This window comes from Palaemon carinicauda, chromosome 29 (assembly GCF_036898095.1).
Source record: "Palaemon carinicauda isolate YSFRI2023 chromosome 29, ASM3689809v2, whole genome shotgun sequence".
NCBI lineage: Eukaryota > Metazoa > Arthropoda > Malacostraca > Decapoda > Palaemonidae > Palaemon > Palaemon carinicauda.
In genome coordinates this window covers 82,996,198-83,019,625 of record NC_090753.1, presented here as the reverse complement: position 1 = coordinate 83,019,625, position 23,428 = coordinate 82,996,198, and the positions used below count along the sequence as shown (strand labels likewise).

The following is a 23,428-nucleotide window of genomic DNA, read 5'->3' as shown; positions in this document are numbered from 1 at the left end:
CAAAAAATGCTTTTGACAAGTTATGTGAACACATCACTGCGCAATATCCATTGTAATGAGTTTACGTTTTAGGTTCCATTGTAAAAGTTTCAGTAAATCATTTCCATTTTATTAATTAATTGTTTTATAATTCTCAACCATCGCCTAAAGATCCTCGTTCGGGGTGGCGGATCTCCAGGTGAGAAAATTTGGGGTGGGCGATCTTCAAGTGATCCAACTTTCTTTCTGAAATAGTAGGATTAATACTTTACCCTTTATGAGTGTTGTGTTAAAAACACTGAAACAAATATCTACTAACAGCATAATTTGTTCTACATTTCTTTCATTATTTGATTTGTTCTATTTAAAAACATTTACAGCATTTCTGACAAAGATTTGATTAGCAAGTCGTAACTGTTAAGGGATGCTATGTGACGAAAAAAAAACTTAATTTTCAATAGTAGATTTTGATAAAAAATTATTCTATCCCAAATGAGATCCATTATAAAACTAGCTCTTGTTTTTTGGTCTCCCTAGAGAAATCAGCCTCATAATCCAATTGTCCTTTGGAATATTTGAAATGCAAATTTTAGTTTGCTGATGAGATTTTTATCCCTAATTATGAAGGTTTTTAAGAATTCTCGTCCTCTACAAATCAAAACGTTGATAGAATCTAAATAGAATTAATTAGCTATAAATAATTATATAGGTATATTTGGTATGCTTTACTTCAGAAGATTAAAAAGCTTCTTTTATATCCGTGATGCACAATCAGTCCTTCAATTCCATTTCTTACCAACAGATGTCTCTAGCGTTTGTAGTGACGTAAATTTTACTGGATAGTCGACTACTTTTTTAGACTCCTTGTTTTTTTCAGCAATCAGGAGTTGGATTTTCGTTCAAGAATGACTGAAAATATCCTTTGAAAAGGTTTTCTCTTTGGACTTCCAGTTTAGCTCCGTTTAGTTTGTGCTTATAAAGGACAAGTGTTTGGTGTTACTTTGTGAAGAAGGTAAGCTTGTTTAAGGTTTTAAGTGTATTTTCAAGGTTCCATATTAAGCCACTAATACATTTGTCAATTGCCACTGTACAATATCTGTTTGCGCATGCCAATCCTTTGTGAGTGGGTGCGATTATTTGCAAACACTCGATCACTCCCACTCACAAAAGATATGCTTGCACAAACACGGAATTTGCACAACCATGATTGAGTTTTTTTAACGCGTTATTTCGTTACTTCTCATTTTCTGTAATGGCATATGGGTACGTGAACCATTTGATATTTGGAATTTCAATCCTCGTCGTTGCCTATAAATATTTTAAGGTAGTGTCAGAAGTTTGTCAAAAGTTTTGACGTTGATATGTAGCTTAGTTTGCCGAGTTAGGTTATTTAATAGTTCTGTCATGAGAATCGGGCGAGAGTTGTCTAGCTACTTATTCCTCAATCTTAGAGAGTGAACACTTAAGGTAATATTATTTAAAGAACCGTAGTTCTGATTATAGGGATTTGGAAATTTTTATTTTACCTATAAACTAAAATTTATACTTTGCTTCATAAAATTTATTTTCAGTGCTTAGTTTATTTTAAAAACTTGGAATAGTTCCAAGCACATGCTTATAACGTATTTCTGAATTTGTAAGAAACTTTGTGCTGTCAAAAAAATGGCACAGCTTCATTTGAGTGATTTTTAGTTTGATACAAAAGAGAGCATCACTTATTGAGTCTTAAAATATCCGTTCTTCTTAGATTGCCACCACATCGCTTAGAAGGTCTTAACTTCTATTTGTGGTGTTCGAATGTAAACGTGCGTTTCTGAGTGCTTTAGTGAAATGGTATAAATGTCTAAATTTGTAGTTCGCATTGGTGAACGGCGAATGTTTTGATTATATTTCGGTGTAAAACTGTTATAAGTTTCTTAAATCTAATAAGTCTTATTTGTAAAAAATAGTGGAAATGTATTTTGTAAGAGGGATGGGGTTCTAGCAATGAAGGTCTATAGGTCTAGTTTAGATTAAAGAAACTTTACTTTTTGCTGCACAAGCCAATGGGGTTTTAAATAGTAAATTACGTAAATCTAGTTTCAAGTACTTGGCTAAACCTTTATAGCCAACGGTCTCTAAGCAAAATTGTTTACTTGCTTTAATGGCTGTTTTTTCCGGTCCTAAACCGCAGGGGAACCCTACTCCACACAGGACCTTCAGTCATTTTGTTTGTTCGTAAGTATTCAACATTTCACATTGCGTATTGCTCATTTGATGCCCTAAGCGTCAATAGGCGTAGATGATGATGGTTAGTTTACTGTTAAATTGTCACTATTAAAGCACTCTCAAAATAAAAAAAGTAAACATTTCGTTGGCGTACTGGTATTTCAAAGCAATTTTATTTTGGAAGTGATGAAAAACGTGAATTAAAGTTACCGGTATTTGAAGTGATGAAAAGCGTGAATTAAAGTTGCCGGTATTTCAAAGCAATTTTATTTTGGAAGTGACGAAATGCGTTAATTAAGTTACCCTTATTTCAAAGCAATTTTATTTTGGAAGTGACGAAAAGCCTGAATTCAAGTTACCGGTATTTCAAAGCAATTTTATTTTGGAAGTGATGAAAAACGTGAATTCAAGTTACCGGTATTTGAAGTGATGAAAAGCGTGAATTAAAGTTGCCGGTATTTCAAAGAAATTTTATTTTGGAAGTGATGAAAAACGTGAATTCAAGTTACCGGTATTTGAAGTGAAGAAAAACGTGAATTAAAGTTGCCGGTATTTCAAAGCAAATTTATTTTGGAAGTGATGAAAAGCGTGAATTAAAGTTACCGGTATTTCAAAGCAATTTAATTTGGAAGTGACGAAATGCGTTAAGTTACCGGTATTTCAAAGCAATTTTATTTTGGAAGTGATGAAAAGCCTGAATTCAAGTTACCATTATTTCAAAGCAATTTTATTTTGGAAGTGATGAAAAACGTGAATTCAAGTTGCCGGTATTTCAAAACAATTTTGTTTCGGAAGTGATGAAAAACGTGAATTCAAGTTACCGGTATTTCAAAGCAATTTAATTCGGAAGTGATGAAAAACTTGAATTAAAGTTACCGGTATTTCAAAGCAATTTTATTTTGGAAGTGATGAAAAACATGAATTCAAGTTACCGTTTTCTTAAAGCAATTTTATTTTGGAAGGGATGAAAAACGTGAATTAAAGTTACCGTTATTTCAAAGCAATTTTATTTTGTAAGTGATGAAAAACGTGAATTCAAGTTACCGTTATTTCAAAGCAATTTTATTTTGTAAGTGATGAAAAACGTGAATTCAAGTTACCGTTATTTCAAAGCAATTTTATTTTGAAAGTGATGAAAAACGTGAATTCAAGTTACCGTTATTTCAAAGCAATTTTATTTTGTAAGTGATGAAAAACGTGAATTCAAGTTACCGTTATTTCAAAGCAATTTTATTTTGAAAGTGATGAAAAACGTGAATTCAAGTTACCGTTATTTCAAAGCAATTGTATTTTGAAAGTGATGAAAAACGTGAATTAAAGTTACCGTTATTTCAAAGCAATTTTATTTTGAAAGTGATGAAAAACGTGAATTAAAGTTACCGTTATTTCAAAGCAATTTTATTTTGAAAGTGATGAAAAACGTGAATTAAAGTTACCGTTATTTCAAAGCAATTTTATTTTGGAAGGGATGAAAAACGTGAATTCAAGTTACCGTTATTTCAAAGCAATTTTATTTTGGAAGGGATGAAAAACGTGAATTAAAGTTACCGTTATTTCAAAGCAATTTTATTTTGGAAGGGATGAAAAACGTGAATTAAAGTTACCGTTATTTCAAAGCAATTTTATTTTGTAAGTGATGAAAAACGTGAATTCAAGTTACCGTTATTTCAAAGCAATTTTATTTTGAAAGTGATGAAAAACGTGAATTCAAGTTACCGTTATTTCAAAGCAATTTTATTTTGAAAGTGATGAAAAACGTGAATTCAAGTTACCGTTATTTCAAAGCAATTTTATTTTGAAAGTGATGAAAAACGTGAATTCAAGTTACCGTTATTTCAAAGCAATTTTATTTTGTAAGTGATGAAAAACGTGAATTAAAGTTACCGTTATTTCAAAGCAATTTTATTTTGAAAGTGATGAAAAACGTGAATTAAAGTTACCGTTATTTCAAAGCAATTTTATTTTGAAAGTGATGAAAAACGTGAATTCAAGTTACCGTTATTTCAAAGCAATTTTATTTTGTAAGTGATGAAAAACGTGAATTAAAGTTACCGTTATTTCAAAGCAATTTTATTTTGTAAGTGATGAAAAACGTGAATTCAAGTTACCGTTATTTCAAAGCAATTTTATTTTGAAAGTGATGAAAAACGTGAATTCAAGTTGCCGGTATTTCAAAACAATTTTGTTTCGGAAGTGATGAAAAACGTGAATTCAAGTTACCGGTATTTCAAAGCAATTTAATTCGGAAGTGATGAAAAACTTGAATTAAAGTTACCGGTATTTCAAAGCAATTTTATTTTGGAAGTGATGAAAAACATGAATTCAAGTTACCGTTTTCTTAAAGCAATTTTATTTCGGAAGTGATGAAAAACGTGAATTAAAGTTACCGTTATTTCAAAGCAATTTTATTTTGGAAGTGATGAAAAACGTGAATTAAAGTTACCGTTATTTCAAAGCAATTTTATTTTGAAAGTGATGAAAAACGTGAATTCAAGTTACCGTTATTTCAAAGCAATTTTATTTCGTAAGTGATGAAAAACGTGAATTCGTTACCGTTATTTCAAAGCAATTTTATTTCGAAGTGATGAAAAACTTGAATTAAAGTTACCGGCATTTCAAAGCAATTTTATTTTGGAAGTGATGAAAAGCGTGAATTCAAGTTACCGTTATTTCAAAGAAATTTTATTTCGAAAGTGATGTAAAACTTGAATTAAATTTACCGGTATTTCAAAGCAATTTTATTTTGGAAGTGATGAAAAACGTGAATTCAAGTTACCGTTATTTCAAAGCAATTTGATTTCGGAAGTGATGAAAAACGTGAATTCGTTAGTTATTTCAAAGCAATTTAATTCGGAAGTGATGAAAAACTTTAATTAAAGTTACCGGAAGTAATTTTATTTTGGAAGTTATGAAAAGCGTGAATTCAAGTTACCGTTATTTCAAAGCATTTTTATTTCGGAAGTGAAGAAAAACTTTAATTAAAGTTACCGGTATTTCAAAAAAAAATTATTTTGGAAGTGATGAAAAACGTGAATTCAAGTTACCGTTATTTCAAAGCAATTTTATTTTGGAAGTGATGAAAAACGTGTATTAGAGTTACTGGTATTTCAAAGCAATTTTATTTTGAAAGTGATGAAAAACGGGAATTCAAGTTACCGTTATTTCAAAGCAATTTTATTTTGGAAGTGATGAAAAACGTGTATTCGAGTTACTGGTATTTCAATGCAATTTTATTTTGAAAGTGATGAAAAACGGGAATTCAAGTTACCGTTATTTCAAAGCAATTTTATTTTGAAAGTGATGAAAAACGGGAATTCAAGTTACCGTTATTTCAAAGCAATTTTATTTCGGAAGTGATGAAAAGCGTGAATTAAAATTCTTATAGATTGTCTCTAGGATCAAGTGGTATAATGGTCTGGAAAGAAAGTAACCTGTTAATGCACGCTACAAATAACAGCAGTCTCTCTTGAATGGGTAAAAAAAAATTTACCTGGTAATATTGAAATCCTGGTCTTCTATTCAATAAGAATAATCTAGGATTAGATTAAAGAACCATATAGATGGAAATGGAAGTTGCTATTCAGTTTATTATACTAAAAGAAATTAGCTGTAAATTAATTTTTACAGTTAATACGCTTGCCTGAAGTTTGTCGAGGAAAAATGTTTTTCAAAGTTTTATTCATGAGTCACTGTATTCACCTTCGCTAGGTTATTCAAATTCCTTATGTCAATTGGCTTGCGTATTTCGTGATTTATGCAAGTAAATTCTTGCAATAAATTTTCTAAAGAAAAGTTATCTTGATACGCACTTTACTGTTTTTTTTCAATATTAAACTTACCCGATAATCATGTAGCTGTCAACTCCGTTGCCCGACAGAATTCTACGGAGGGATACGCCAGCTATCACAATACTAGAAGGGGGTGTACTCACCAGCGCCACCTGTGGCCAGGTACTATAGTACTTCTTGTTGACACCTCCTCAATTTTTCCTGTCGTGCTTCCGGCAAGACGTTCTGGGATACGCTTATGATCTTAGAGTATTTTCACGGCTTTTGGTGAAGTATTTCTCTCAGATTTCGGCTGTCGCTTTACTGGAAAACTTCTATATTAGCTTAGATAGCTATTATTTAGTCCTGATTAACGGTTAACGATCTTTTGCTTGATTTGGAATCCCCACTTGGCTAACTCTTTTGATTCAAGATGTCTGACATTTCACAAGCCCCACCCCATAGACGATGTAGGTCTTGTAATAGGCGTATTCCGAAGGCCTCGGTAGATCCTCACACCGCTTGTTCTGACTGTAGGGAAAGGCCCTGTCAGTTAGAAGATCGATGTGAGGAATGCGCCGGACTTTCGGAACTTGATTTTGTCCGATTTCTTAAGTATTCAACCAAGTTAGAGAGAGAGAGTTAGGAGGAGTTCTTCTCGCTCTTCACTTTTTTCCTCACCTCATGATCCCCTACCTTTTCCTCCCCCTGTAGTGGCTACCCCCGAACCTACTATTTGCCCTCAACCTGATATGTCTGTTGTTTTGCGTGCCATTCAGGCTTTAGGTGACAAAGTAGAGTCAGTGGTTAGTGATCATAAGTCTCTTATGGCCGAAGTCAAGGAACTTAAGGTCAAGAGTGCAGTGGGTGGTATTAGTGCCAGTGCGGTGACGAGTGCTAGTGTCAGTGCAGTGCCAAGTGCTAGTGTCAGTGTCAGTGTGGTGCGTGAGGGTACTTCTGTGCGTGCCAGTCGTCCTCCCAGTCCGGGACCTCTTGCAAGCTCCCAAGCCCAGGGGAGAAGCAATGTCGAAGGGCAAAAGGGTTCGGCAGGCCTTGATCGGCGCACAGAAGTATCCTCGGTGGTTGTGGGCGTGTCTTCCAGAGACCGTCACTCCCACCTGCAGACGATTGAGCCCGTCTTTTACTCGTCTGCTGAAGAATTGTCAGGGAAGAAACGTTGGACTCAGGTCTCAAGACCACTCAAACGCAGAGTCCAGACCTCAAGAGCTCAACCTGGCTGCAGTCATTGGATCAGCTCTGACTCGCCGCAGTCATCAGTTGAATGCACTCCTCCTAAGAGGAGTAAGGTGCTGCCGCAACAGATCTCTGCTGTTAAGGCTTTACCTCAGCAGACCTTAGTGTCTGCCGACCCCAAGTTGACTCTACTGCAGTCCATGCAGTCACAACTTGCGGTCTTGATGCGTGAGTGTCAGGCTGAGAAGGTTACACCTCCTCCTGCGATCGCTCCGCCTAACCGCAGTACTGCCTGCCAGGCGTACGATGTTGAGGCTCCTCAGGATACCTTACCACGCTCTGAGTTGACTGTTTCCAGTGGTGTGCAGCTCCCTCCGCCTTCCTTAAGGCAACCTCAGCAATGGGAACAGGAAGCTTATACCTTACTTCCTCCGCTTCCACTTGCAGTTCCACCAGTGAGGCAACACTCTCTTGAGGTACAACAACCTCTCCCATCCATGAGTCAGACTCCTCAGCTCTCGCTGCAGCGAGCTCAACCCTCCTCAAGGCAAGCACCTCAACACCTTAGCCTTGCGCCTCAGGAACCTCAACTCGCGAGACAATTACTGCGTTCTGCGCAGCCACTACCTCATCGCTCACAGCTCACACCTCAGGAACCTCAACTCGTTCCTCAGGAACCTGCTACTGCGCATCCACCAACCACACAGCAAGTGCAACTCTTGAGTTCAGACACTCATGCCAGGAGTCAGCCTCCTCCACCCATGCGCCTACCTTCTGCTACTTCTTTTGATCAGCCTTTGCAGCCTGAGCCTCAGGTGTTCCCTCAACAGAGTCTTGAGGAGGAAACCACAAGTATTTTTGTTCCAGCTCGTGCTGATTCTGCTGTTCAGCATACCTTACCTATCTCTTCGCTACACTCTGGTGATGAGGTTTCTGATGATGAGGCTGCACACCTGGATCCCTCATCAGACGTGGATGAATCCAAGTCTTCTCCGCCTCCTATTGACTTTCGTAAGGTCTTGGCTCTTTTTAGAGAGGTATACCCAGACCACTTTGTCTCTGCTATCCCCCGCTCTCCACCATCTGAGTTTTCGCTGGGCATGCAGCCAGCTAAGTCTACATATACTAAGCTCGTCTTAGCAAGGTCCTCTAAGAGAGCGTTAAGGATTTTAGGGGAGTGGTTGCAGTCTAAGCAACAACTTGGAAAGACTTCGTTTGTTTCCTCCGACTAAGCTCACTTCTAAAGCGGGCGTTTGGTATGCCACGGGAGAGGAACCAGGCTTGGGAGTACCTGCCTCTGCCCAGGCTGACTTCTCAAGTCTGGTAGACTCTCCTCGTAGAACAGCAATGAGGCGCTCTAAGGTTTGCTGGACCTTCTCAGACCTTGATCACTTCCTGAAGGGTGTTTTTAGAGCATTTGAGATGTTCAATTTCCTAGACTGGTGCTTGGGGGCCCTTAGCAAGAAGACCTCCCCTGCGGACAAGGATTCTGCCATGCTCTTAATGTCCTGCATGGATAAGGCCATTAGGGATGGATCTGGCGAGCTTGCATCGATGTTTGTGTCAGGGGTTCTTAAGAAAAGGGAGCAGCTTTGTACCTTCCTTTCCTCCAGCATCACACCTTGTCAAAGGTCTCAACTCCTTTTCGCTCCGCTCTCGAAGTTCCTTTTTCCCGAAGAGCTTGTTAAGGACTTGTCTGCGGCCCTGATACAAAAGGACACCCATGATCTTGTGGCCTCATCGGCTCGTAAGACTAAGGTTGCTACCTCAGTCCCCAGGACTTATCGCACCCCAGTGGCTGATACTCCTGCTACGAGGTTTATTCCGCCCTTTCGTGGTAGAGCCCCCAGCCGAGGAAGCTCCCGTCCAGACTCTCCCAGGAGCAAGTCTAGGAAAGGTTCCAAGGCTTTTAAAGGAAAAAACTGACTCTCCTCATCTCCAGACAGCAGTAGGAGCCAGACTCAAGATCTTCTGGCAAGCCTGGGAAAAGAGAGGTGCAGACGCCCAGTCTGTCAGTTGGCTGAGGGAGGGTTACAGGATACCATTCTGCCGCAAACCCCCTCTGACCACATCTCCCATCAACCTCTCTCCCAACTACAAAGAAAAGGACAAGAGGCTAGCGTTGCACCAGGAGGTGTCGCTCCTTTTACAGAAGAAGGCAGTGGTTATAGTCTGGGACCATCAATCCCCGGGCTTCTACAACCGTCTCTTTCTGGTGGCCAAGAAGACAGGAGGTTGGAGACCGGTGCTGGACGTCAGCGCGCTCAATGCGTATGTCACCAAGCAGACGTTCACGATGGAGACGACGAAGTCGGTCCTAGCAGCGGTCAGGCAGGAGGACTGGATGGTCTCGTTGGACCTGAAAGATGCCTACTTTCACGTTCCTATTCATCCAGACTCCCAACCTTTCCTGAGATTCGTTTTTGGAAAGGTTGTCTACCAATTCCAAGCCCTGTGTTTTGGCCTAAGCACAGCTCCTATGGTGTTTACGCATCTGATGAGGAATATAGCAAACTTCCTCCACTTATCGGACATCAGAGCCTCCCTTTACTTAGACGACTGGCTGTTGAGAGCCTCCACGAGTCGTCGCTGTCTGGAGAGTCTCAACTGGACTTTGGACTTAATCAAAGAACTGGGTCTGTTAGTCAACCTAGAAAAGTCTCAGCTCATTCCCTCCCAATCCATTGTGTACCTGGGAATGGAGATTCGGAGTCAGGATTTTCGGGCTTTTCCATCGGCCCCAAGGATAAGCCAAGCCCTAGATTGCATCATGAGCATGCTGAAGAGGAGCAGTTGCTCGGTGAGACAGTGGATGAGTCTCACAGGGACCCTTTCATCGCTGGCCCTGTTCGTCGAGCTAGGGAGACTCCACCTCCGCCCTCTTCAATTCCATCTTGCAGCTCATTGGGACAAGGGTTTGACTCTCGAAGCAGTCTCTATCCCAGTCACCAAAGAGATGAAGACCACTCTCTTGTGGTGGAAGACCAATCTCCTTCTCAGGGAGGGCCTATCGTTGGCCATTCAGACCCCCAATCTTCATCTCTTCTCGGATGCATCGGACTCGGGCTGGGGCGCGACCTTGAACGGACAGGAGTGCTCGGGAACGTGGAACGAGGAACAGGGAACGCTCCACATCAACTGCAAGGAGCTACTAGCAGTTCATTTAGCCCTGTTGAACTTCAAGTCCCTCTTGCTAGGCAAGGTGGTGGAGGTGAACTCCGACAACACCACAGCCTTGGCTTACATCTCCAAGCAAGGAGGGACCCATTCGGACCCATTCGAGGAGCCTATACGAGATCGCAAGGGACCTCCTCATTTGGTCAAGAAGTCAAAACCTCACTTTAGTCACGAGGTTCATTCAGGGCAACATGAACGTCTCAGCAGATCGCCTAAGCAGAAGGGATCAGGTCATTCCCACGGAATGGACCCTCCACAAGAGCGTGTGCAACAGACTTTGGACCTTGTGGGGTCAGCCTACCATAGATCTGTTTGCCACCTCCATGACCAAGAGACTTCCGTTGTACTGTTCCCCAGTTCCAGACCCAGCAGCAGTTCATGTGGATGCTTTTCTGCTGAACTGGTCCCATCTCGACCTTTACGCATTTCCACCGTTCAAGATAATAAACAAAGTCCTTCAGAAGTTCATCTCGCACGAAGGGACACGGCTGACGCTGGTTGCTCCCCTTTGGCCTGCAAGAGAATGGTTCACAGAGGTACTTCAATGGCTGGTCGACGTCCCCAGGACTCTCCCTCTAAGAGTGGACCTTCTACGTCAACCTCACGTAGACAGGTTGCACCCAAACCTCCACGCTCTTCGGCTGACTGCCTTCAGACTGTCGAAAGATTCGCTAGAGCTAGAGGCTTTTCGAAGAAGGCAGCCAGTGCGATTGCCAGAGCAAGGAGGGTTTCCACTCGTAGAGTCTACCAATCTAAGTGGGAAGTCTTCCGGAGCTGGTGTAGAGCCAATGCAGTATCCTCTACCAATACCTCTGTGACCCAAATAGCTGACTTCCTATTACATCTTAGGAATGAGAGATCCCTTTCAGCCCCTACGATTAAAGGGTACAGGAGTATGTTGGCTTCAGTTCTCCGCCACAGGTTTGGACCTTTCTTCCAACAAGGACCTTCAAGACATCCTTAAGTCTTTTGAGACTTCTAAAGAGCGTCGTCTACCCACTCCAGGCTGGAACCTAGACGTAGTCTCAAGGTTCCTTATGTCACCTAGGTTCGAACCTCTCCAGTCAGCTTCCTTCAAGGACCTTACCCTCAAGACTCTTTTTCTCGTCTGCCTTGCAACAGCTAAGAGTCAGTGAGGTTCATGCCTTCAGCAAGAACATTGGTTTCACGACCGAATCTGCAACATGTTCTTTACAGCTCGGATTCTTAGCTAAGAATGAACTTCCTTCGCGTCCTTGGCCTAGATCGTTTGAAATACCTAGCCTCTCCAACATGGTAGGTAACGAGCTAGAGAGAGTTCTTTGCCCTGTCAGAGCTCTCAAATATTATCTTAATAGGTCAAAACCTATTCGAGGACAGTCAGAAGCCTTGTGGTGTGCCATCAAGAAACCTTCGAGGCCCATGTCCAAGAACGGGGTTTCGTATTATATAAGGCTTCTGATTAGAGAAGCCCATTCTCACTTAAAGGAGGAAGACCTTGCTTTGCTGAAGGTAAGGACCCACGAAGTAAGAGCCGTAGCTACTTCGATGGCCTTTAATAAAAACCGTTCTCTGCAGAGCATAATGGATGCAACCTATTGGAGGAGCAAGTCAGTGTTTGCATCATTTTATCTTAAAGATGTCCAGTCTCTTTACGAGAACTGCTACACCCTGGGACCATTCGTAGCAGCGAGTGCAGTAGTAGGTGAGGGCTCAGCCACTACATTCCCTTAATCCCATAACCTTTTTTAACCTTTCTCTTGAATACTTTTATTGTTGTTTTTATGGTTGTTACGGTAGGCTAAGAAGCCTTCCGCATCCTTTTGATTTGGCGGGTGGTCAATTCATTCTTGAGAAGCGCCTGGGTTAGAGGTTGTGTAGAGGTCCTTTAGTAGGGGTTGCAGCCCTATATACTTTAGCACCTTTGAGTTGATTCAGCCTCCAAGAGGAACGCTGCGCTCAGTAAGGAAGACGAACTTAAGAGGCAGAGTAATGGTTCAAGTCGACTTCCTTACCAGGTACTTATTATTTCATTGTTATTTGAGATAACTGTTATATGAAATATGGGATACTTAGCTATCCTTTAATCTTGTACACTGGTTTTCACCCACCCCCCTGGGTGTGAATCAGCTACATGATTATCGGGTAAGTTTAATATTGAAAAATGTTATTTTTATTAGTAAAATAAATTTTTGAATATACTTAACCCGATAATCATGATTTAATTGACCCTCCCTTCCTCCCCATAGAGAACCAGTGGACCGAGGAAAAATTGAGGTGGTGTCAACAAGAAGTACTATAGTACCTGGCCACAGGTGGCGCTGGTGAGTACACCCCCTTCTAGTATTGTGATAGCTGGCGTATCCCTCCGTAGAATTCTGTCGGGCAACGGAGTTGACAGCTACATTATTATCGGGTAAGTATATTCAAAAATTTATTTTACTAATAAAAACATTTTTTTTTTTTTTTTTTTTTTTTTGGCATAGGTTTCAATGATCAAAGGTAATTATATAATACTGCTATGGGAAAACTGGTTGTAATTGCTATCAGATAATTTGATGGGATGTTCGGCAAGTTAGACTTGAAATGTGATGTTATAATTGTGTAAGTGAAAGCTGTCACTTTTTTTTTTATAGCAAAGCTATTTCAACGGAGTTTTACTTGCAAATTTGCCGGTTATTAGTCCCAAGTGTCCGAAAGCGAAGAAAGTTTTCATAGGCTTTGAATGCAAATTTGCCGGCCATATGGTTTTTGTAGTCATTCCTTTACAACAAAAAGTTTTTTTTTTTTTTTTTCCAAAACTTATCTGAGCCAAGTTATTTCAACGGAGCTTTAAAAGCAAATTTGCCTGTTACTAGTTTCAAGTGTGTACCTGTCTGAAAGCAAAGTAAGATATTTTCACAGCTTTTGAATGCAAATTTACCAGTTATTTTTATTTACTAAGCGTGTACCTGCTTGAAAGTAGTTATTTTCACAGGCTTTAGATATGAATTTAAGTTTGTCATACATATAACCCAGTTTAGTTTTCAAGTTTTTCTGCGAATCCTCGTCAGTACTACATATGAAATTTTTTTTCGAACTGGTTTTCGAAGTTCAATATTTGACAGATCAAGGCTGGTTATCAAATGTAGATTAAGGCAAGCTTAAAGATTTAAAATAGATTCAATGGACTAGATTAATCCAAAATCCGTAAGCTATTGCACAAACCAGCTCACTAACTACATAGGATTCACTGATATATAAAAAGGCCACAAATCTCAATGCTTTTGTAGTCATTCTTTTGCAAAAAAAATAAAAAAAAAGGCCTCAACTTTTTTTTTTTTTTTTTGCTGGTGGAAAGGGGGGCGTTACCTAATGGATTGGGATCCTTAAATCTTTGGCCTTTATCCATCGTAGCAGTTCCTACCAGCTTTTACGGTTTATCAAGCGTAGACTTCTAGAGTATTATCAATACAGTTTACTATTTTCATATTTTTACCTAAACTTGCTAGATAAGTCTTGAAGCTTCTAGTTTTTAAAGCTGTTTTATCTTTGGATTAAACTTTCTTTTCCTTCTCGTATGTTGTGGTAGATACTGGCGGTTTTTTCCTGCCAATGTTATTTTTCTCTTCCCACCAGATTATTAGTATTTACACGAGTGACAACGAACTCGCTGGTTCAAAATCCTGTATCTTTAGGGATATTTTCAAACTTTTACTTCCAGCTTGTCTATGCAAGTAACCCTTTATTCATTTTTAATCTACCTTAACTTTTCACTTAATCACACAAGCTCCTATACCGTACTTCCATTGCTAGCGAAACGAATTCGCTACAAGAAATTTTTGTGCTGGCAGGTTTGGCATATTTTTCCTATGTTTAATAGGGGCTGGGGCATAGTAACTTGCTTATAGTTTTATTAAAATGTAGTCTACAGTATTTTTCACTTTAATTCAATTTTTTTAAGGCTACTCATGAATGGCAGAGGCAAAGACATTGTCCTAGCAAGCAGGACAATGCGCCAATGAATTACCATATACATATAATCCCCCAAGCCCCGATCTTCACCCAATCTATGACCAGGGAGGGCCAGGCAATGGCTGCTAAAGACTACCCAGGTACACTTACAGGTTCTTCCAAACCCCCTATCCTTAGCTCACGAGAATGGAGAGGTTGCAAACCCAACAGAAATAAGTTTGAACGGGACTCGAACCCCAGTCTTGCGAGCGCCAGACGGACTCTTCCAATAGGCATTTGCTGTTTCCAGCTGTTCTGCTTTTTATAAAGTAATTAATACCTGGTTTTCTAACAAATTACGTGCCTCCAAATATTTGTACAAAAGTTTCCTGATGTTCTACAACAGCCTTTTTTCCACCCTCCCTCCAGTTTCATCTTAACCACCTTCTGATTTCTCAGAGGGAAGTAAAATATATTTCGAAATCTAGTATTTTATCCATTTCGGGAATTGATTGATGAAAATTCTCCGTTCAGTGTTTACCGTTACTAATGTAAAGTAAAATGTATCCCCGAAATGATCTACGAGGCAGAACGCAGATCATCCATATACCGCCTGAAATGTAAATCACTCATGGTATTTCCCCACCCCAAAAATACCGGTTTCCCACTGGGGTACCCCTTAAATCTTTCTATAAGGGGGTCCAAAAACTCGGACGGGTGGTTTGCCGTCATAATCATGATCAGAATATAAAACGCACTATAGCGAGTAGGAACAATACGTGTTTCATGTATTTGGCCAGAAATTTAAAGCATATGTGTACCTCATTTTGCTTCTAAGGCACGTTGTAGACATTTTTATAGGGAACATGGACATTGACGTACTATTTTAAGTGATTTTGAAGTCTCTCAATTAATCCCTCTATCTGATTTTGTAGGCATATACTCTTCCAAAATATTTTAAATGAAACTATTTTCTATTTTTATATGTTAAATTCTGATTCTGAACAGTTTACGGCTGTTAAATGTAGTTTGCGGCGGCATTAGTAACTAGTGCACTTCATTGGGCTGTTGTAGCTCGTAAAGTTTCTCTGCTGGAAGGTGTAGTATTTCTAGAAACTTCGTTTTGTAGAGCACCCTTTTTTTATTAAAGTAAAAATTTACTATACTTTCGTCCATTAATAAAACTTTCTCATATCGCATGTTTTATCCGTATGAAGACAGATAGAAAGTTGAAAAATACGGTTAGAAGTTTTAAACCTTGTTTAGCATAAGTAGCTTCCTCCACTTAAATTAAGAGATTTCTATCTGAACTACTGTCTTATAACAAGATGGTTGTAATTTGACAGGTGGTGAAAATCGGTAGGCAGATTTTTAATCTCTTAATGTCTAGTAAATTTATGATTTGGTTAGATCCCAAAATTTTTATTGGCCAAAGCTTTTTTCTTGTTTAAGGATTAGTTGTAGTCGTAACTAGGGTTAATTTTAATACCCTAACTAGTTTTTTAATCTTGCAGGTACTACGCTCCAGTAGAAAAGGTCTATAAAGTTTTACCAAGTTTTACCTAAGAGCTGATTGGACAAGGCTAAGAATGTTTGTTAACTAGTTCCAGGTAAGATTTTTAACGTATATAAATTGATGGACCTAAGGACTAAAATATGAACTATGTTTGGATTGTTTTAAACTTCATAAGTAAATAGTTGTGTAACCCATTGTACTTGACATAACTGAAAAAATGTAATCCATGGTCATTAAGTAGCCATTTCTCTATAAAGTAATGTTTTACTTAGCCGGCCAATGCACTTGTAATACAGAGGCAGTGTTTTTCAGTATAGCATGGGGTTTGATAAGGATTTTCCTAGTTTTTTACCTAAAGTTTTCATAAATCCTTTTCATAGCCGTTTTTATTCAGGGTAAGATTGAGTGTAACAACTCCAGTCTATTTTTCACTTTTGAGCTGAAAGGGGATTTTTGTTTTTGTTTTACTAAGCGTTTTACTTTAAAAATTTGAATGTGGAAAATGAGCCTCGTGTACTAGGAATAATGCGTTTACCTGGAAAAAAAAAATACAGTACACATATTGAAATTAACTTAGTAATAACAAAGTAGCTTAATCTACTTTCAAAAGTAACCTAAGCTTAAAACAGTGCAATGAAACATGTACCATACGATGCATTGTTTTCTCATATCTCCTACCACGCCTATTGACGTAAAGAGCGTCTGCTGTATTTAGCTTTTAAATCTATATTTCTCCATTCCTTATCTCCCACTTGAAGCTTCATAGCCTTGTTTTCTAGGACCAGGAAATGTAGTTAAAAGTCAGGCTCAATATAAAAATATAATGGAAGTTGTGCTGTATTTACATATGTTCAATGTTACAGATGGGAATGGTATCAAAGAACACGAATCATGAATTTGATACAAATTGGCACAAGACCAGGGTGCCCTTCATCGCCTGTGTAAAATTGGGGTAAACAATGCAGTGTTTTAACTATAGAAAGTCCAAAGGACACACAGGAAGATAAAGTAGATTGAGGTAAGTACGGCAGTAACTTGAGTATGCAAGGGGAAAAGGGAATTTGTAAAGCGCACTATTTCTAACTAAATAGTCCCCCGAATTTGATGACCTGATAGTATACCTTTTTCCCCTTACGGGATAAACCAACAAATGGTCAGGTTTAAAATCTATTGCTGCTGCTAATCAATTATAAAAAGCACTGACCAACGATGGAACAAATAATTGAAATAGGAATAATTTCTACTAATTTTTGGTTTAATGAATCTTGTATTAAAAGGCCAGGTTAGTTATATTTTGATGTGCATTTTAAATGTTCTGTCAAAGGCCTATACATTTTGTATAGGCTCCAGACACACAGCTGAAATTATTCTATATTTAAATGTCTAAGGATTCTATGTAAGCTGCAACTATAGGTTGAATTTATGAACTAGGGTTTTATTGACGTAAATATGTTGTTTGAAAGAAACTTTTATTCTAAATTTAAGACTACATAATTTGTTCACGAAATTGTTTAAACTGCAGTTTTTGTTCCCTAAATAATTTGACAAATATAACAAAAGGAGTTTGATATTAGTAAAAGAAAAATTTATTTATTATTGTTACAGAATATAACTCGACTACATTGCTTGAGGATTTATTTACAAAACCTTAGTTCATTCACAATCTGAAAATCAAAATCCAATAAGAAAAATTCATAGACTTAAAAGTAGTAAATACACATTTTGTTAATTTCACTTATTTTTTTTTTTTTTTACATACGTACATATTTACTTCATTAAAAAGTACTTGGTAAGGACAACATTCGTGGATGTCCAAATGACTTGGTTGAAATTCAAGGGTATTAGTTTGATTGGTTGGAAAAGTGTATGGTAGAGTACTGATAAATAGTATTAAAGATAAAACAGAGAATGCAATTGTAGAAGTACTGGGGAGTTTTAGAAGAGGTAGGGAATGTACAAATCAGATTTTTACAGTTAGGCAGATATGCGAGAAATATTTAGCCAAAGGTAATGTGGTGTATGTTGCGTTTATGGATCTGGAGAAAGCTTGATAGTTGATAGGGAAGCGATGTGGAATGTGACGAGGTTATTTGGAATTGGTGGAAGGTTGTTGCAAGCAGTGAAAAGTTTCTACAAACGTAGTAAAGCGTGTTATGATAGGAAATGAAGTGAGCAATTGGTTTCCGGTGAGATTGGGCCTAAGACAGGGAAGTGTGATGTCACCATTGATGTTCAACTTGTATTTTGGAGTGGTGACAGGTGAAATCTTGAGAGGATTAAAACTGGTAGACAAGGATGATCATGAATGGGAGGTAAATTAGTTGTTTGCGGATGATGCTGTACTGGTTGCAGACGCAGAACAGAAGCTTGGCTGTTTAGTGACAGAATTTGGAAGGCTATGTGAGAGAAGGAAGTGGAGTTAATATGGGTATGAGTAAGGTTATGAGATGTAAGAGGTGGTGCTGCGAGGTCGAATGTCCTGTTGAATGTCGTTACTTGAGGAGGCGGATCAGTTTAAGTATTTGGGGGCTGTTGTTGCAGCAAATGGAGTGGAAGCAGATGTACGTTAGAGAGAGTATGAAGGATGCAAAGTGTTGGGGCCTGTGAAGGGAGTGGTAAAGAATAGAGAGTTTGCCATGAATGTAGTTAGTTCTGTATGAGAAAGTGATTGTATCAACTTTAATGCATGGATCGGAGTTGTGGGGAATGAAAGTGATAAATTGAATGTTTGAGATGAAGTGTCTAAGGAGTATGGCTGGTATATCTCAAGTAGATAGGGTAAGGAACGAAGTAGTGAAGGTGAGAACGGGTGTAAGAAATGAGTTAGCAGCTAGAGTGGATATGAATGTGTTGAGGTGGTTTGGACATGTTGAGAGAATGGAAAATGACTGATAAAGAAGGTGATGAATGCAAAAGTTGATGGGTGAAGTAAGAGGAAGGCAAAGGTTTGGGTGGATGGATGGATGGAGTGAAGAAAACTCAGGGTGATAAGAGTGTATGCTAGAAATAGGAATGAATGGCAAGCGATTGTGACGTAGTTCCGGTAGACCCTGCTGCTTCCTCTGGTCGCCTTGGATGACCGCTGAGGTTGCAGCATTAGGGGATTCAGCAAGATGAAGCTTTATCTGTGGTGGATAATGGGGGAGGGTGGTCTGTGGCACCCTAGCAGTACAAGTCGAACTCGGTTGAGTCCCGTGTAAGTCTGGGAGGAACGTAGAGAGGATAGGTCCCTTTTTTTAATTTGTTTGATGTCGGCTACCCCCTCAAAATTAAGGGAAGTGCCTGGGTATATGTATGTATGTAAACAGTTTTATGATCTGATCAAGGCTGGTTATCAAACGTAGATTAAGGTGGTTATCAAACTTAGATTAAGGCAAGCTTAGATTTAATAAAGTTTCCATGTACCAGATTAGTCCAAAATCTGAAATTTAACATAAAAGCTTTCACTAGTTACACAAGATTCAGTGATATGAAAGGTGAAGAAATCTCAATTCTTTGGTAGACTTTCAATATCTTGCCCCTCTTGAACTAGGTTTTGGGGATACCTAATATATTGCTGTAATGCCGCAAGCTATTTGATTAGGGCATTTATTAAATGTTTTCCCTTGATAAATCTTTGCCCTTCCTACCAATTTGTATTTTTCCAGGGGTGTGCTCTTTAAGTTAATTTTTTGGTTGATACATCTTTGCGCTTCCTGTCAGCTTGTATTTTTCAAGGAGTGTGTGCTCTTAAGTTAATGTTTTTGGTTTATATATCTTTGCCCTTCCTGCCAGCTTGTATTTTTCCGGGCGTGTGCTCTCAAGTTAATTTCTAGGTTTATACATCTTTGCCCTTCCTGCCAGCTTGTATTTTTCCAGGCGTGTGCTCTCTCAAAGTAAATTTTTAGGTTTATACATCTTTGCCCTTCCTGCCAGCTTGTATTTTTCCAGGCGTGTACTCTCTTAAAGTAATTTTTTTGGTTTATACATCTTTGCCCTTCCTGCCAGCTTGTATTTTTCCAGGCGTGTGCTCTCTCAAAGTAAATTTTTAGGTTTATACATCTTTGCCCTTCCTGCCAGCTTGTATTTTTCCAGGCGTGTACTCTCTTAAAGTAATTTTTTTGGTTTATACATCTTTTCCCTTCCTGCCAGCTTGTATTTTTCCAGGCGTGTGCTCTCTCAAAGTAAATTTTTAGGTTTATACATCGTTGCCCTTCCTGCCAGCTTGTATTTTTCCAGGTGTGTGCTCTCTCGAAGAATTTTTTTGGGTTATCACCTTTGCCCTTCCTGCCAGCTTGTATTTTTCCAGGCGTGTGTGCTCTCAAAGTAAATTTTTTGGTTTATTCATCTTTACCCTTCCTGCCAGCTTGTATTTTTCCAGGCGTGTGCTCTAAGTTAATCTTTTGGTTTATATATCTTATCCCTTCCTGCCCGCTTGTATTTTTCCAGGCGTGGGCTCTCAAGTAATTTTTTGGTTTATCTCTGCCTTTCCTAGCAGCTTGTATTTTCCTGGGGGTGGGCTCTCAATTTGGTTAATAAATCTTTGCCCTTTCCTACCAGCTTGTATTTAACAGGTGTTGGCTCTCTAGATTAATTTTTTTGGGTCATACATCTTTGCCTTTCCTACCAGCTTGTATTTTCCAAGCGTGCGGGCTCTAAGTCAATTTTTTGGTTTATATATATTTGCCCTTCCTACCAGCTTGTATTTTCCAAGCGTGGGCTCTCAAGTTAATATTTTGGTTTATTAATCTTTTTATAAATTTTTACTACAAATCTATCTACCAAAACTAATTTTAGATCTTTGGCACCGAAATTTTACATTATTTTATTTTTGTATAATAGATTTTTCCTTCTCGTATATGAAGTGTCAAATACTAGCAGTTTTTATTTTTCCCTAGTAGCATAGGAATGTCAGTAGTATTACAATAAAGTAACTACTGTATCTAAACCGTAACGAGACTATTAAAACTTTCGCCATGCTAGTTTTTCTAAGCATGTAATCTCAATTTTTATCTACCTTAACTTTTCACACTTGATCATACAATCTCCTACCGTACTTTCATACAACTACTGTATACCACTATTTGGCACGTCGTGGACATTTCTTATGGGAATGTGGACTTTAAGCAATATTTTATTTAAAGCAAATGCTGTTATAAGTTGATTCTCACGATCAACCCATCTGGCCAACTGTTTTTGTAGGCCTACTCTTCTTCCAAAATATTTTAGTTTGATTATTACCCATCTTTTGTACTTCAAGAAATACTAGCCTTATTTAAATTGTTTTGCAGATGTTGGAAGAGTTGTTTGCTCTTCACGTTGTTTCTAGTTTTGTAAGAGCTATTTCTACATTTCTAGAGCTACTCTATAGTAAGATCTTAAAACTTAAGATTAGCAAAATGCTCTCGGTGAAAATTGATTTTTATTTTACCACGTCAAATCACTTTATCAATATGGAAAAATCAATTTAAATTTTTTAAATATTTGTCACTAAAGACAATAATAATAGATGAAATATGATGTGCACTTTCATTTTCTGTATCGTAAGTAGCCATTAACTTATGATAGCACTCAATATCCGAAAAATCTATTCTAAAATATTAGTCTAATTTATTTCAAGATTGTAGTAAAAATGATAAGACGAATTTAGTTTTATTCCTGCGGGTAAAATAATTTCAAGGATAATTTGGCTTCTTGAACTTTTTTTCCGGACTGTTACAGCGGAAAAAAAAATAATCAGTATTAGTAGTGCAAACTTGTTGGTACCCTAACTTTTTTTTTTTTAATCTTGCAGGTATCAACTTTGCAGCAGAAGAGGACCCCCATCGGGGTGTTAGTTATTGGTTGACTGGACAATGCAAAGAATGGTAAATTGAATCGGTGCTTTAATTAAGGAAGATATAAGATTCAGTAATCTCAAGTACTAAGTACGGTGTTTATGACTTATTGCACTACATCGACTCTGGACTATAAGATATGTAGTAAAATTGGATTTTATTAATACTTGATGAAATAGCTTTCAACTTATGACTATTATACAATGTTGTTGTAACCCTTTGTATTTTCATAGACATTAATAAGAGTTGTACTTTGTGTACATTGAGAGATTGCTCTTTCGTAGACATAAGAGTTATTTTATTTAATAAATTTATATTTCATCTTTGGCTAGTTTTCATTTTTTATTTTTATATTATCCTTTTTAATTCAAGGCAAGATAATTTGTTGGCTTAACTAAAACTTTTTTTTGATTGACTTGGTCAACTGAAAGGGGAAGTCTGTCCAGTCGTAGAACACCTATAAAATATTTTTGAGTTTTTACTTGGTAAATCTGATCTAAATGTCGAACATCAACGTAATGTACTGGGAGTAATATTACCAGTTAACTTGTGGTGCATCACTTATTGCAAATGAAAATTAGTTGTCAAAACTAGCTTGATATATGCGTAATTAGTTTGAAAAGTTAACCTTGCAACAAGGATAACAGAAACGACGTTTATGGTGTCTTGTTTTAAAGGACCATGAAATTAACACGTGTCAGATATTATAAAGAAAATATAGAAAATTACAAATTGAGGTTGTATTTAAATTATGAAATATTGAGGATCTGTATTTACATATTTTCAATGTTACAGATGGTAGATGGTATCAAATGAACTGGAATTATGAATTTTAGAAAAATTGGCACAAGACCAGAGTTGCCCTTCAACGCCCATGTCAAATTCGTTAAAATAGTTTAGTTGCACTACAGAATGATCAGAAGAGGTGGACAGAAAGATGGTTATAAAATAGATTGAGGTAAGTAGGACGAATCGAGGAATACATGTGCAAGAGACACTTTGTAGAGCCCTTTATTTTTAACAAAATGGTCAACCGAATTTGGTGATTTGATGATACTCATTTATTTCCCGTTAACGGGATAAATAAATAATAAATGATAAATGATCAGGTTTAAAAACCTATTACTGGTAATTGAGATTAACTACTGATTAACGATGGACTAGATTGAAACTCTAGGAATTATTTCTATTCTCGGATTAATGAAATGTCAAGGGCCATGTCAGTTTCCTATTTTAAAGGTGCATTCGTAAATGGGCATTGATCAAGGCCTATATACTTTGTATAGGCTCCAGAGAATAAATCTGAAATTATTCAAATTAATATTTAAGGCTTCTAATCAAGCTGAAATTGGTTCATTCAATGCTGACTAAATTTAGATATTAAATTGTATTTTACATTAAAGGTCCAAAATTAATATTTTTAAATCTATTCTCACACAATATTAGGATATTCTTTAATTTGTTCAATACATATAAACTGACAGATCTAATAATGGGAGTTCTGACATAAGTAAAATGTTTAATTTTTTTTTTATTAACCTTAAAAATGATTATAACTAGAATATAACTTCTTTTTTATGGAACCCCCTCTCATTTCAGATGCGAAATTGACGATCGTGGAATGGCAAGTATTCTTAATCCACAATCATGGATATTTAGAGTAAACAAATTCGTGAGGAAGGTCATTTCCATGATTTAAAAATAAAGGCAAGTATGCACTTTGCTTGTTTTACTTAATCAAGTTCTTGTTCTAGTAATGAAAAATTAATTAAAACTAGTTTCCTCAATATAATTTACGTAGGAGTAAAAAAAATTTTAAATGGTAACATTTGATATTGTAAGATTGAGTAAATTAAACT

At 37.7% G+C, this 23,428-nt stretch overlaps 1 long non-coding RNA gene across 1 annotated transcript; it reads left to right on the top strand.

Moving 5' to 3' along the window:
* Positions 1-797: 797 nt before the first annotated feature.
* LOC137622848 (uncharacterized) lies at positions 798-23,241 on the top strand. The gene is made up of 6 exons (XR_011040496.1): positions 798-991; positions 15,752-15,847; positions 16,617-16,771; positions 21,527-21,599; positions 22,365-22,527; positions 23,169-23,241. It is a non-coding gene; the product is annotated as an uncharacterized lncRNA (long non-coding RNA).
* Positions 23,242-23,428: the final 187 nt, after the last annotated feature.